Genomic DNA, 13,239 nt, shown 5'->3' on the forward strand with positions numbered 1-13,239 from the left:
TTAGAAAATAAAAAATCTCCATTATGTTATCAGATGAATGAGGTGTTCAAATTTTGCAGTTTAAAATGTTATGCCAGTGTTGCATAGGGATCCAAAGTGTTAAAAATTAAATAAATAAATAACACATTACGAAATCAATTATCATGTGAATTAATACTGACCTAAATAAATCCAGTAATGTGATAATGTGATAACAGCCAGTCACATAAGTGGATCTACCCTTGTTTGTCCTTATAAAAAGTGGCAATGTGAAATAAAACATTGGGAAAAATGTCATTGTGAAATTGAAGCAGGCTTTTGAAATATAAACTGCTAGAAATAAATAAATAAAAATGACCTGAAAATAGACAGCAATAAACTTAAAAATGTATCAGATTATTTCACAATTTGATGGTTATATATTTATTTTATTTACAGTATATTTATTCATGTGTTTTTTGGGGGGGGGGGTTGTTCTTCTTGTAATTTTTTTATCATATGACACAATTTCAGTGATGTATTATAAGCTTTGTCTACAGTAGCAGTTCTAAAGACGAAAGTATCAGGATTCTGCTAATAAACACTGTAGTCAGCAATTACAGCATAGACCACCATCTGCATGTTGATGACAAAAATATTCAGATGCCCTACTCTACATTAGATACATAAAAAAAAAGAAAGAAACAACACTGGATGTACTGTATGTGTTAATCTGCCTCAGTCTTTATCACAGCTGCAGCATTCAGACTAATCTCCTAAACAGAGGTACATTAAAGCAGTGTCTAAACGGCTACACAGAACAGTGCAGTGTACGTTTAGAATAGATTACAGTAATGTATATCCTGACCTAAGGCTGCAGAACAGATTTAGAATAGGCCATTATTTTCTATATTCCACCTCCAGGCATTATTATTAACAGTAAGTACATTCCCCATTCTGTTCTAGCATCCTGTGTCTCTCCCTTGTCCTGGATGATAAACACGCTAGAGACCAAGGTTTTTGTAGAACAAGATATTGGAACATAAATTATTAAGTGAGAATGCGCCTTCCCCAAAAAAGAAAAGCATTCATTGTATTTCCTCCTTGTGCCTGCACACCAGGCAATCCTTGAACTGCCTGTCTAGATTTCAGATTTCAGCTCGATGATGCAGGGTGAGCTTGTTACCTTTAATGCAGGGGAGACATTGCTCATCATTGTCGCTCCACCAAATCTACAGTAAGCTCTTTGCAGCATTTCTTCTGCCCTTTTGTCGCACAAGCTCTTTGTTCAGCAACGACACAAACCTGCTACGCAGAAATCCTACAGGCGGCATTTTCTCATTTCAATTTCAGGGCATTAGCTGCTGAATCATTTTCAGATTAATGATGAAATTCCATGCGTGAAGCACAATCATTGTATATGATTACTTACACAGAGGGGAAATGAGCAGTTCAAAGATAATAACACACATTTGGTGGTTTTAGGAAACGCTTAAATGCATCTATATTTACTTGGTTTTTCCACTTCCACTACAATTACATTTGTGCCCTTGGCAGTTTTCTGTAGTGTTAATTCTTACAAGCATACAAATGGCTGACCTGAAGATTTGTGGTGAACAAGCAGCTGCCATGAAAATGCTTTACAAAAGTGTTTTTATGCTTTATCTTATATTCCTCCACTCGTTTCTAAATGTTTGTTTAGACCATGGCAGAGCTTTGAGCTTGTAAAAAAGAACCTCTCACTAATAAAAAAAAGATAGTAATACAAATATGCAATCATAACTATCTTGTGTGAACTGTTTAAAATACTGAGTGCAGCAGCAGCAGCTTGCAACACCTCTGAACGGGAATTCAATTTAGAGCACGTGTGCAAGGATAGAGATTTGTCAGACATGGATGTATTGTAAGGTTAGAAGGAGTAAAGTGTTGTGCCGTGATGCAACTGTTTGCAATTTCATTGTTATCATGAGAAATGTCTCTTAACGTTTCCCTCTTGAACACTGAATTATTCAGTGCACCGCAGCCTGGTTTTGGAGTGTAAACCATCCACAGAGGAATTGTATGGCACAGTTACTGTAATACACTAGCTCCATATGCATTTCTCTTTTATTTAGATGATGTTTCAGCCCTCAGGCCTTTTTCAAGATCAACATATTGATCTTGAAGAAGGCCTGAGGGCTGAAACATCATCTAAATAAAAGAAATACATATGGAGCCAGAGTGTGCAAGACTTTTTTCCTAATCTGAAGTCTACTTCCCGGAATCAGCACCTCACTACAACCTTTAGTGTGCCTTACTTTTTCATTTTATAGTTACTGTAATAAACACACCACATACAAGATGCATGTAGACAGAATGGCAAATCACGGTGAGAAACAAGTGTTTTATTTTAGCACATAAAAGGCCAAAATGAGCACAGTAGATCACTAAAAGTTCAGTATATGAACAACTCCATTCCACCTAAACCAACATGACCCACATAACTGGTTGAGTCTCCCAGACATTTTGGGATTTATCCACGAGCCAGCTGGCTGCAGCGCTGTATGGTACCTGCACACAGTGAGCTCCTGCAAGATTAGATAACTAGCACCGCTCTAAGAGTCAGCAAGGTCCTGGGGAATTGAGAAAGTTGGTGTTGAGTTGTCTGATGAAACCGACATGCAGGCATATGTGTGCACAAAAAAACCCACAAGCCAATATAAACACATTGCACTTGCACACAAATACACAACTGGGGAGATCCTGAAGGCATTTAAAGGACTTAAATCGCCCTGAAGCCCAACAGGCCACATCAGTGTGTGTGTGTGTATGTGTGTCATTAGACAGCCTTAGGCCAGCTCAACTAACACCAGTTAACAGGACAACAGCCTTAACCAAAGCACAAACAACCCCCCGGACTGGCACCATCTCTGTTGGGAGGCAAAGAGGGATACGCCAACATTGTTTCGCCCTACAGCTATACAGCCTCAACAATCCCCTCTGAGGCAATCTCAGTGCTCTGTTTTCTAGCCCAGCATATGGTCACCATGTAAGATGTTTAGGGCTTGGGAGAAGTATTTTTAGTTCATATGACAAAGTAGGTGAGCCCACACCATTTGTCCCCATTACGGTTTGTGTTTTACTCCATACTTATCATTCGTTTATTTAGCCAGTATATGTAGCATTGCGTTCACATATTATCTCGGGTTTTGTTTGTGTTTAGCATTGTGTCACATTTACACCTGCATTTATGGTTTAATCAGAGAAGTATTTAAGTTCACTTATTGTTTAAGTCCTGAGTTTCTTGAGTTATATATTAGTTTGTGTTACCATACCCACCGTGCTTTCCAGGAGACAAAGGGGGAGTGACCATGGATGTATAAAGAGAACCCAGTGACTTCCTGCTTTCAAACTCTCACTGACATCACCAGTGATGTCATGGGTTAGACCAAGTATTGGAGGGGGTTATTTTACTTGGTTAAATGTTTGGTTTAGTATCTATATGATTTGTACTTATTTTGGCTGCTGATGAGGATTATGCTGTGGACGATATGTTTTGTGTAAATAGTGTTGACTAATACAAGTAGCACTGTTAAATGCTAGTTGGTAAAATGGGAAAAGACACCCCTGCAAGAAGTGTTGCTCTGGGAGAGAGATGCCTGATCATGATCATGCCTTAGTTTGAGTTATCTGGAGTTAAGCCAGTTATATTTGATTTGCTTGTATTCATTTCCTTTTTTTAAAAAAAACAAAAACAAAACATTGGACAGAATAAATCTCTCACAAATTTGAATCTGCCTCCTACCACCTTCTTAGCCACTCTGGTCAGGTTTCCTCACACTGAAACATAGTTATTCTCATAAACCATGTTTAAATTTTACAAGGTCAGTTTTTAGTTGCAAAACATTGAACCTGGTAGTTGAAAGTCTGCCCAATCGGTAAGCTATGGGGAGTAGATAATTATTACACAACTCACTGTGACTTGAAACACCTCATCTAAATAAATGAGGTGTTGTACGTTATGTGAGGCACAATTCCAAAAAAGCACGGACTACTAGTTTCAGCTGGTACTAAATGGCCTGCCAATTTTATTTAGAAACGGATTTTGGTGGATAAAAGGTACGCCAGTGATGCCAGAAAAGCTGCATAATGGAAAATCAGACACAAAACCAAGGTCAAGGGATCAGCCAGTGCTGCATTTACCAGGGGAGCAACAAATCCTGATACCTGTAGCAAAATAGGTTGTATGTCAGTCCAAAATGACTTCAACAGAATGAGCATTTGTTAGTATGAATCTAAAACTACTTGGTTAGGGGAGGGCTGCTGTCATACATACACAGAGAACTGAAGGAAGGTGTTTGAAGCTGCATCCTCAATGTGCTGTACGTTTGAGCGTGTGTGCTTGAGTTCTGTGTACTGACTCAGTTCAGAACTGTAATAAAACTCTGTTGTCACTCTGAATTGAACAAAGGAGCTAATCAATAGTGAGCCAGTGAAAATCCTCTCCGATGCTCCACCAAAGGTTATTCCCTAATGCAAAGAGAAAGGGTCATTTCTCTCCACACTGGCTCTCAGGATCTCTAAATCTTCAAGACAAAATGAGCAAGAAAAAGGCAAGAAAAGCCATCCTAACCAAAATCTTATTAAAGATGATGATGATATTTTTTTGCTGAAGCAGTCTCCAAAATGTTGGCTTTGTTCCTAGGATGACTGATGACATTTAAGTTTTGTTTTTTTTTTCTTCTCTGAAAACAAAATTGCTTAAAGAAATTGTTTTACAAAGACTGACAGCACTTGAAAATAGACATGAAAAATTGCCAGAATGATTGTCACCAACGTATACTGTAAATCAAACTATGAAGACACCTAGTGAGAATAAAACCAGTAGCTCTCAAATATACCCTGGATAGTACACTGACGTGGAAAATCTCTCTGCCAGCACTATGATAAAGCACATAATTCAAGTAAACATTTGACATTATTACATGATTACAGAAAGATGAATGGTTGTGCTGAGCCAATGACCTTTCCTCATGCTTAGTACTTCATCCATCCAACTAGAAATCATTGTGTTGCATTAAAGGTCAAAGGGCCAGAGGGGTCAGTCAAACTTCAGGGATACATTCATCAAAGTGATAATGTGTCACCTCCAAGGGGTCGTGAATACATGCCAGTGTTTTTTAGTTATAAACCAAGAATCTGGATTTCAGTACAGTGGAAGTGATAAATGCTTTGTACACAAAGGGGTTCACCTAAAGCTAAAAATATGATAATTATTATAATCTGCAGGCAGATTGAGATGTTATTCAGATTTAATATGCATGCATTGGCATCTGATGTCAAGTGATGAAAGCCAGTGACTGTAAAAACAGAATTAGTATCATTCTGCATTCTTAATAACGTGTGTGAAGGAGGATTCACTGTGCATTAATATGAGTCTTTAAAGTGGGATGACTGTGTGAGGAAAAACGCCTTTGATTTGTGCAATCAGCAGACTTTGAACTGTGCAAGAAGGCACAGGCTAAGAACAGTGTGATTGAATGCAGCTCTGAGCACACCTGATTGTAGCCCAGTCCCATCCATCACCTCCCCTCTAACTTTGTTATTGTTCAGCCCTCCCTTCCTGTGCACTTTACAGCTGGATGGCCTAATTGGAACCATTTCCACACATAATGTGGCAGCCCCAAGGGGGCTCATTATAGATACTAGGCCGACCCATGTGAGCCATTCTTAAGCCAAAACCTGGGTCCAATGGTTCAGTCCAGTGACAGATACAGTAGGGTTTCCATCAGCCTATAGGCTATTGATCACCATTAGGAGGGAGGAACGTCATGCAGGCTTTGGTGTGTGTGTATGTGTTTGTGTGTTTGTGTGTGTGTCACTACGGGCACAGGACTGGGCACTGCAGAAATGACTCACCTTTCATGCGTCAAAACTAAATATAAGATAAGAGAACATCTAATAGTAGTGTCAGTAGTTGAAATATAATATGGAATATAACATGTGAGCCGGTTATGGTGCAGAGCTTCAACATGTACAAATTGGCAATTGTACTGTGAAAAGCTGAGAAGTTTATACATTTTTAAGAACCATAGGGTCATTTTATTTTTAGCCAGACTCATTTGGAGTCTCTGCTGGTTGCCTGGCAACCTAACAGTGACGACAACCGACTGCGTCTGGCCAAGAAATAGTCGGGCACATAACCCCCAACAAAACTACAAAGTGTTGTTTTTACTGTTCAGTTTTGTATGGATCAAACAAATGTGATATGTGTTAATTAGTGAGCTTTACATGGGCTGATTGGCATGTCTAAAGCTAACAGGACCCTGCTGGCTGTAGTATCACATTCATATACAGAGGGCCTCACAGAGCAGCTAGCATGCCTGAAGACTCTCAGTACTCTCTTGGTAGACTCACGTAATGAAAGTGTTATACGTTAAATTTGAGGTTTGGTTTTAGTACATGTCTGTCCCAGTTATTATCATTATGACATAGCACAGTGTGTCCTCACAGATGCTTACACAGCATTCATGAAGCTGTGTATCACCAATGGATTTGGTTGCCTGCCGCCAGTCACTGCTTTGCTCTTTATCTTGGCAAAGTCATTGCTCCGTTGAGTCAGTGACACCTCTGTAATGTAGCATCAGCAGACACACAGTCGCTGTGTCAACACTGTTCTGTGGGTGTCATCTTTCTGTGCCCCCGGGTGCTCTTTGAATGTGACAGTGCATAGCTGCATACAAGCAAAGCAGAAGGACAAATAATAATAGTACGTGATAAGCAATGATTTGAGAGGCGACCAAAGAGAAGATTATGAAGGCTCGGGTTGAAATGTCAAAGGTGCCTTGTTTTTACATTGAGCTGGAAACTATGCTGACGTGCTACTTCATTAGGCTTGCGTTCAACATCATCTCTTATTTGACATTTTACCAGACATCTCTAAATGTCAGTGCTTTTATGGCGGTATTCAAGAAATAGCATTTGTAGTTGGATATGATAGTGTTTGTAATGTATTTTTCTTGTTGTGCTTTTTGTGATAGATACTGGCATGTAAGCAAAACTAATTATCAGAAAACACTTTTAATTTTTAGTTCCTGTAACATGTCTTGCCCTATAACCCTGAATGTCTGTCACTGACTGACTGATTGACTCACTGAGTGATGAAGATACACCATTGGTCAGCCAAGTGTTGGAGTTTCCCCACTGACCGTTGCTCTTTCAAAACAAATCGGTGCAAACAGTTCCTATTACGTCCTAAGGGAGCGTTTACAGTGGGATGGACTGAGAGTGAGCACAGTCCTGAAATAAGTTTTAACATAGTTTAACCACTACTTCAGTACACTTTAACAACAAATATTACTGGAACCACTACAGAAAATTGCAGATGAATATTTAATATCCAGGAATTCTAGACACTTCTGACTATCCCTGTAACAAATTGGCCACAATTTTGCATATTGACCATACACAGTCCAGCCATATACTAGGTTTTGACCTAGTCTTGTCATTCACAGTGTGTGGACTACAACTTGTAATGTGTCAACACATCAATGCAAATACATCATCTATGACACTTACAGCCTTATGCACACGTAAGGCTTTCACAAAAGGAATGACTCACATGTGCAGTAAGCATGGAAATAATAATAATGATGTACTTGCTAATTACCAAAGCTATTAAATAACTCTCCCCCACAAAGTAGCTGTCTCCTGAGGACTGTGTTTTACTGGCAGGTTCAAAGCTAATGACAGCATGTCATTAGAAGGAAATCATATATATCGACACTAATTATGTAATTAAGAAAACACCAGAGATGGACATGAACAAAGTGGCAGCTGTGTTGAGTCCATAATTGTTATGTACCCGGTTCATCTGCCTGTACATCAGACATATCTTTAAAACTTCTACTTATCCAGGGGGAGGTTTTGCTGAGCACGCACGCTTGTCCTGCAGCACTTCTCTGCCTCACATTTGCACATGCGACTAAACACACTTGACACCTTATAGAGCCACCCAGTTTTCTCATGCTGGTCACAGAGCCCCACTCCACTTCCCCCGCTGGCCTGTCTGTCAAACCTGAGGCTACTGGTGTCCCCATATGTCATTTTTCATATCATCATTCTTGACTCTCATATCTCACTTTCCCTTTTTACATTGCTCAGGCAGATCAGGGAAAGTATAAAATATCTCTCACTGACAGAATTCAATTCATTTGATTTCTGAGTTTCTTCAGTTGCCCAATGTTTCTGATCCTTTGTCAAACTAGCACTTAGTTTTCTTTGAAAAAAAAATCTACTTAGGAAAGCCCATGCACGTGTCTTTTCATTTTTCTCTTCTATTTACAGCAGTAAATAGCAGCCCAAACAAAACTCTCAGCTGCATTGTCACTCTATTGGATCAAATCCCCCAGGTTTAATTAGCGGTGATCAGATTCATAATTATATATATTTTCCCTCCACAAGGGCATATAATTGGGGGACTTTGACGCTAGGGAATCTTTCATCGGAGAAATCCATGGACTAACCCTCATTACAGAACTCAGAACTCAGCAGAGTTAGCATGTTGAAGTCTGAGAGCGAGATGGTGCAGTAGAGAGTTGAACACCTACACTCCCACTCAGGAAGCAGGCTTTAATTAGCTAATGAATCTGGGAGCTCCCTCTGCCAACCTTTGACCTTATGCTGAGGCATAATAAGCCTGTTCAAAGTGCGAGACATGTCACATGTGGTTGAAATCAATGCCCTGTACAACAAAACCAATTTTAATGAGATAAACACTGTGCTGTCCCTTTATTGTAAGTAACTGTTAAAGTCCACATACATGAATCATTCCTGCAGACTCTCCAAAGGTTGTGACATATTGATTTTGTGTCATTTTCAACAAAAGCCTCTGCTTCATGATGGATATTATTGTTGATGGCACACAAAGGACATTTTCTAATTTAAAGTATAACCAAACCTCTAATAGCAGCGGTGAAGAAAAAATCCTAAACCATAATGTTATTAATTTTCTTGGTGCTACAGGGCAAACTATTCATTAAAAAAGTGGCTTGAAGAAAAAGTCATTATTGGCCTAAAAGTTCACACAGAAAATTTAATTTTGTTCAATGTTGTTTTGGGGCGACATTAATTCCCAACTATTAATTACAAGTACAGAGAGTTTAAAGAAAACTGTGAGTAAAACAAGCCAAAGTGTCAGTCCAAAAGTCCTTTTATTTGGTTGAATTAAGATGTTCAATCTGTCGCAGTAGTTAAAACCCACTCTAAAGATATCTTTGACTCATTAATAATCAGGTACATTTTCTAGTAGCCATAATGAGGAGAGACTTTGAGACAGTGCTGTTAATATTCCCATCTCTCCCTGTGGTCTCCCAAAGATGACATTTCCCCTAACTCTGTTCTGATCAGAGCTGATCTGCGCTGACCCAACATGGCAGGCCCAGGTCTCAGCGGCAGCCTCTGCAATCCTGACGGAGCCCCTTCAGTCTGCTCAGCCAGCTGTGAGAGGCTGCATCGTGCTCTCAGCTCCAGCATTTGAAATGTGCCCTGGGTGAGCCGGACTATAAATTAGTCAGGATAAGTTAAGGGCAGACTGCGCTAGGCTATCCCCCGCGGTTATTGGCAGAGGAGAACCTGCCTGAAGGTTGGTGCTCTTAAATCTTTTATCATTGCTGAGGCAGCCTGATCCAGGCATGGACTGGGGCCATCGATCAGGGCGAATGCTCACAGCTAATGGGTTATTCAAGATTTCTTGAAAATAAAACAGCCATCCTCATCTAAATCAAGCATGAGAAATAGCACTTGCTGCCACACTTCCTGGCTAATTTTTGTATCAGACAGCATTTACAGTGATTGGGCTCTGATTTCAGGTTGTCATGTTTTTGACTGCTTGCACCTGCTAATCATATTTTATACATCTCTGATTTTTGTATAACTGCATTAATTATAACTGTTGCAGTCAATTGAGCTGGTGAGTTAGAATTCCAGTTAGTATGATTTAAGATAAACTTAAGAATATGACACGATCATAAACAACATAGCTGACTTTCCTCTCACAGTCAAGCAACCACACTATTCATACGGTAGCTGCCTTCCCTGCATTGCTATTATTAGCTCGACTCATTGCAGGCCTCCGTTTCATGAGGAGAGGATCAAATTTTGAAGACACTTACTCCATGGCAGGTGTGAATTGGATTGATGGGACAAGTAACACAAAACTAGTGTGAGGGCGACCTTTCATTGAACCCAAAGCTAGAATATGAATGCTAGCATAGCCAGCACATGCGAGCCAGACTTCGAAGATCATAGGAAAGAATTGGAAAAAACGTTTTGAAGAGCGAAATAATTGCCTACACTGCTCAAGATTTCAAATGAACATTGTACAGTATGTCATCAGTTCCCCCATCTGCCCACAAATGACTTTAATTAGACTGAGAGGAAAAGAGGGTGAAATAACATCCAAACTGATGCAAGTCTCAGTCCATCATGGTCTTTAAATCACAAGATTTTTCTGGAATGCATTCATGAGGCAGCCTCCAATTCCTTTTTATATCTCACTACACATATACAAAGGCATGAATAGTCTGCAACTTGTGAGTTCCTGCTTTTCATGATGGATTAAACTGTGTAACAGTGAAAGTTGTCAGTTTATATCAAAATGTACCAGTGTCAAAAGAAATAAAAGAGAGGAAAGAGAAGAAAAAAGGGGAAAAAAGTACCAGTGTCCTCAAGCCAAACCACTGTACATTTATGATACTTGGTGATGATGTGATTCTCTTCCAGGACTATGTGAGAGGCAGTACTTCAAAAGCAATTAAGCCTATTTGGATCAATGCCCACAAATTCAAAATTCACATTAAATGACACCCCTAGGCTAAGCTTTTTGGGGGGAGCTGTGACAGTAAGATCAATAATGATCTATTGCACCGACTTGTCATCTAAGGTTCTCCGGATATCCCTGAAAACTGTTCCGAGCTTCACCAACTTGGTCAGAGACCAATGAATTCATAAAAGAAAGTGAACGATCGGACATACCAGGACACAGTATCTCCAGAGAGCTTCTCTTCCCTGCCAACTGGAGAGTACATCAAAATGATGCCACAGCAAAGCAAGCAAGGAAAAGATGTTGTTATTATTGGTCCTCGGGAAATAGGAGATGGTAAAGGCCATGGGAGCTCAGAAGTCAGAGGCAGACTTGATTACAAACTTGCAAACTTGCCCCTGCTTCGTCTTTGAAGACTCAGCTTAACAAATCAGAGGGAGAGAGGGAAGAGGGAAAGAAAGAAGGAGAATGTGTGTGCCTGCCAGCGCTGACCTGATGGCTGTGATATACTTCTGTGTTTTTTCATAGCCCAAACAACTGTAATGCATTTCAACATATTTTGACATACATATTTTATATAAAAATGATACAAATATAAAATAAAGAGAAGAGAATACATGATTTTTTAGGCACAGATATTACACTAAACATTGCCTAGGAGTAAAATTGTTTCAGTTTCATTTTTTCCAATGAGAAGAACTTCCTTAGTTTTTTGGAACAATTTGACAAAGCTGAGGATGAAAGTTCATTCCTTAACTTGCTATCTAACTAGGGTTTTTTTTTTCCAGAGCTTTCAACCACATCTTGTGGTCTCCTTTAGCAGATTGAGTTTGCTCAGTTGTCATCATGTGACATAAGTCACTTTGATCATAACGAGTGATAACAGCAAAGTCCAGTGTCACTGTATAGCCCCATAAGCTATTCTATAACTGAGCAAACTCCAACTATGAGGGAGACTGTATGATATGGTTGAAAGCCTCAGAAAAAAACTAGTAAGTGGACCTTGAGTTAAGATTCGTTTGTGTTTGTTGTTTGTAGTTTTACAACTAAAGATGTTTAATTATCATTTAGTGCCATCTAGTACGGTAACAATTCAAAAGAAAGCATGAAAGTCAAATGAGTTAAATGAAGATTTTCATAATTAGCTTAACAAGAATGTAAAAAAGCCAAACGTGGCAAACACTACAAGAACTCAACTTTATATGATATGGAATAAGTTTGTCTCACTGTCTCACAAAAAAGTTCCCAGTGCTTGGAGCCATTTTTGTTCCTATTTCTGATGCAGGTTTATTGTTAAAGAATAAAAAAAAAATACTTTCCAAAACAAATAAAAGTAGATTCAAAGGAAAGTTTAATGAGGCACTCTGTGTTCTCATGTAATGGCTTGGAGGTTTGATATATACACAGTACAATGTGTTTTTATTATTTTAAAGTGGATGCTGCTGTGCTTCCTGGTTTTGTAGTTAGGGGGCTTTAAAATTACAATTTAATTTATCAGAAAGAGGGAAGATTTTAGATGCTCAAGCCCCTGAAAGGGCTGTTTTTGTTTTGTTATGCATGCAGAAAGCTCTTATTTAGACAGAAATGAAGCAACACAGTGATAATATAGAAACTGCTTCTGGAGCTGAGTAAAAGCATCCATGATTGAACTGCTATAATCGTAATCATAAAGTTAATGATCATAAAAAGAGACGGTCTGCTGTGTTTTGTACAACATGAGGTCCTAAAACATGTGAGAGCATCAGAGACATAATACTGTCAATATCTCCCATTATTTTTACCTCAGACACTATCATTTTCTCTGACACTCTCAAACCTGCTGCAGAAATGCTCTGCTTCACCCCCGTGCCTCATCTTTTGGGTGTAATGATGTTAGTTCAACAATCAGTACAACAATTTTCACACGTGGCATTGTTGCTGCGATTCTTTATTAATCAGTGGCAGGTGTTCCCTTCACAGCTGGTTAACTCGTGCTGATGTGAAAGTCTGTCAGGCTTCATTGTCTGCCATTGGCTGTTGCAGTCTGCGGCGCGGGATTGACTGTGTGTGCAGTGTATTCTTGCCATATCACACAGTTCAGGTGCCACAAATACAAACAGGACACCTGGATGCTTGTGGGGCACACAGGCGTCGCAACCAGTCCCTCTTTGCATTGCTCCTGTTGATGTAACAATAAGCAATGTAAGCTGAAGGCGTGTTTTATGTATTTGCACATTTATCATCCGCATTCATAGCTCTGTATATTCTGCACACAACAGCACTATGAGTTCCAGCTCCCTTCTGCTGGCAGCGCTTGCCATGTTGTTTTCTTTTTCCAAACATTTTCTTTCAAAAATGTTTAGCACTGAGACACTGCATTGGCCTGTTGGAGGGTCTGAAATGTTGTTGGCAGGTTGTTGTGCTATGCTGTGTTTCCTTCTGTTTAACTCACATCACAATGCATGGAAGAGGGGAGTGTGTTGTACAGAAATCAGCGCGAC

Source organism: Thunnus maccoyii, chromosome 6 (assembly GCF_910596095.1).
Source record: "Thunnus maccoyii chromosome 6, fThuMac1.1, whole genome shotgun sequence".
NCBI lineage: Eukaryota > Metazoa > Chordata > Actinopteri > Scombriformes > Scombridae > Thunnus > Thunnus maccoyii.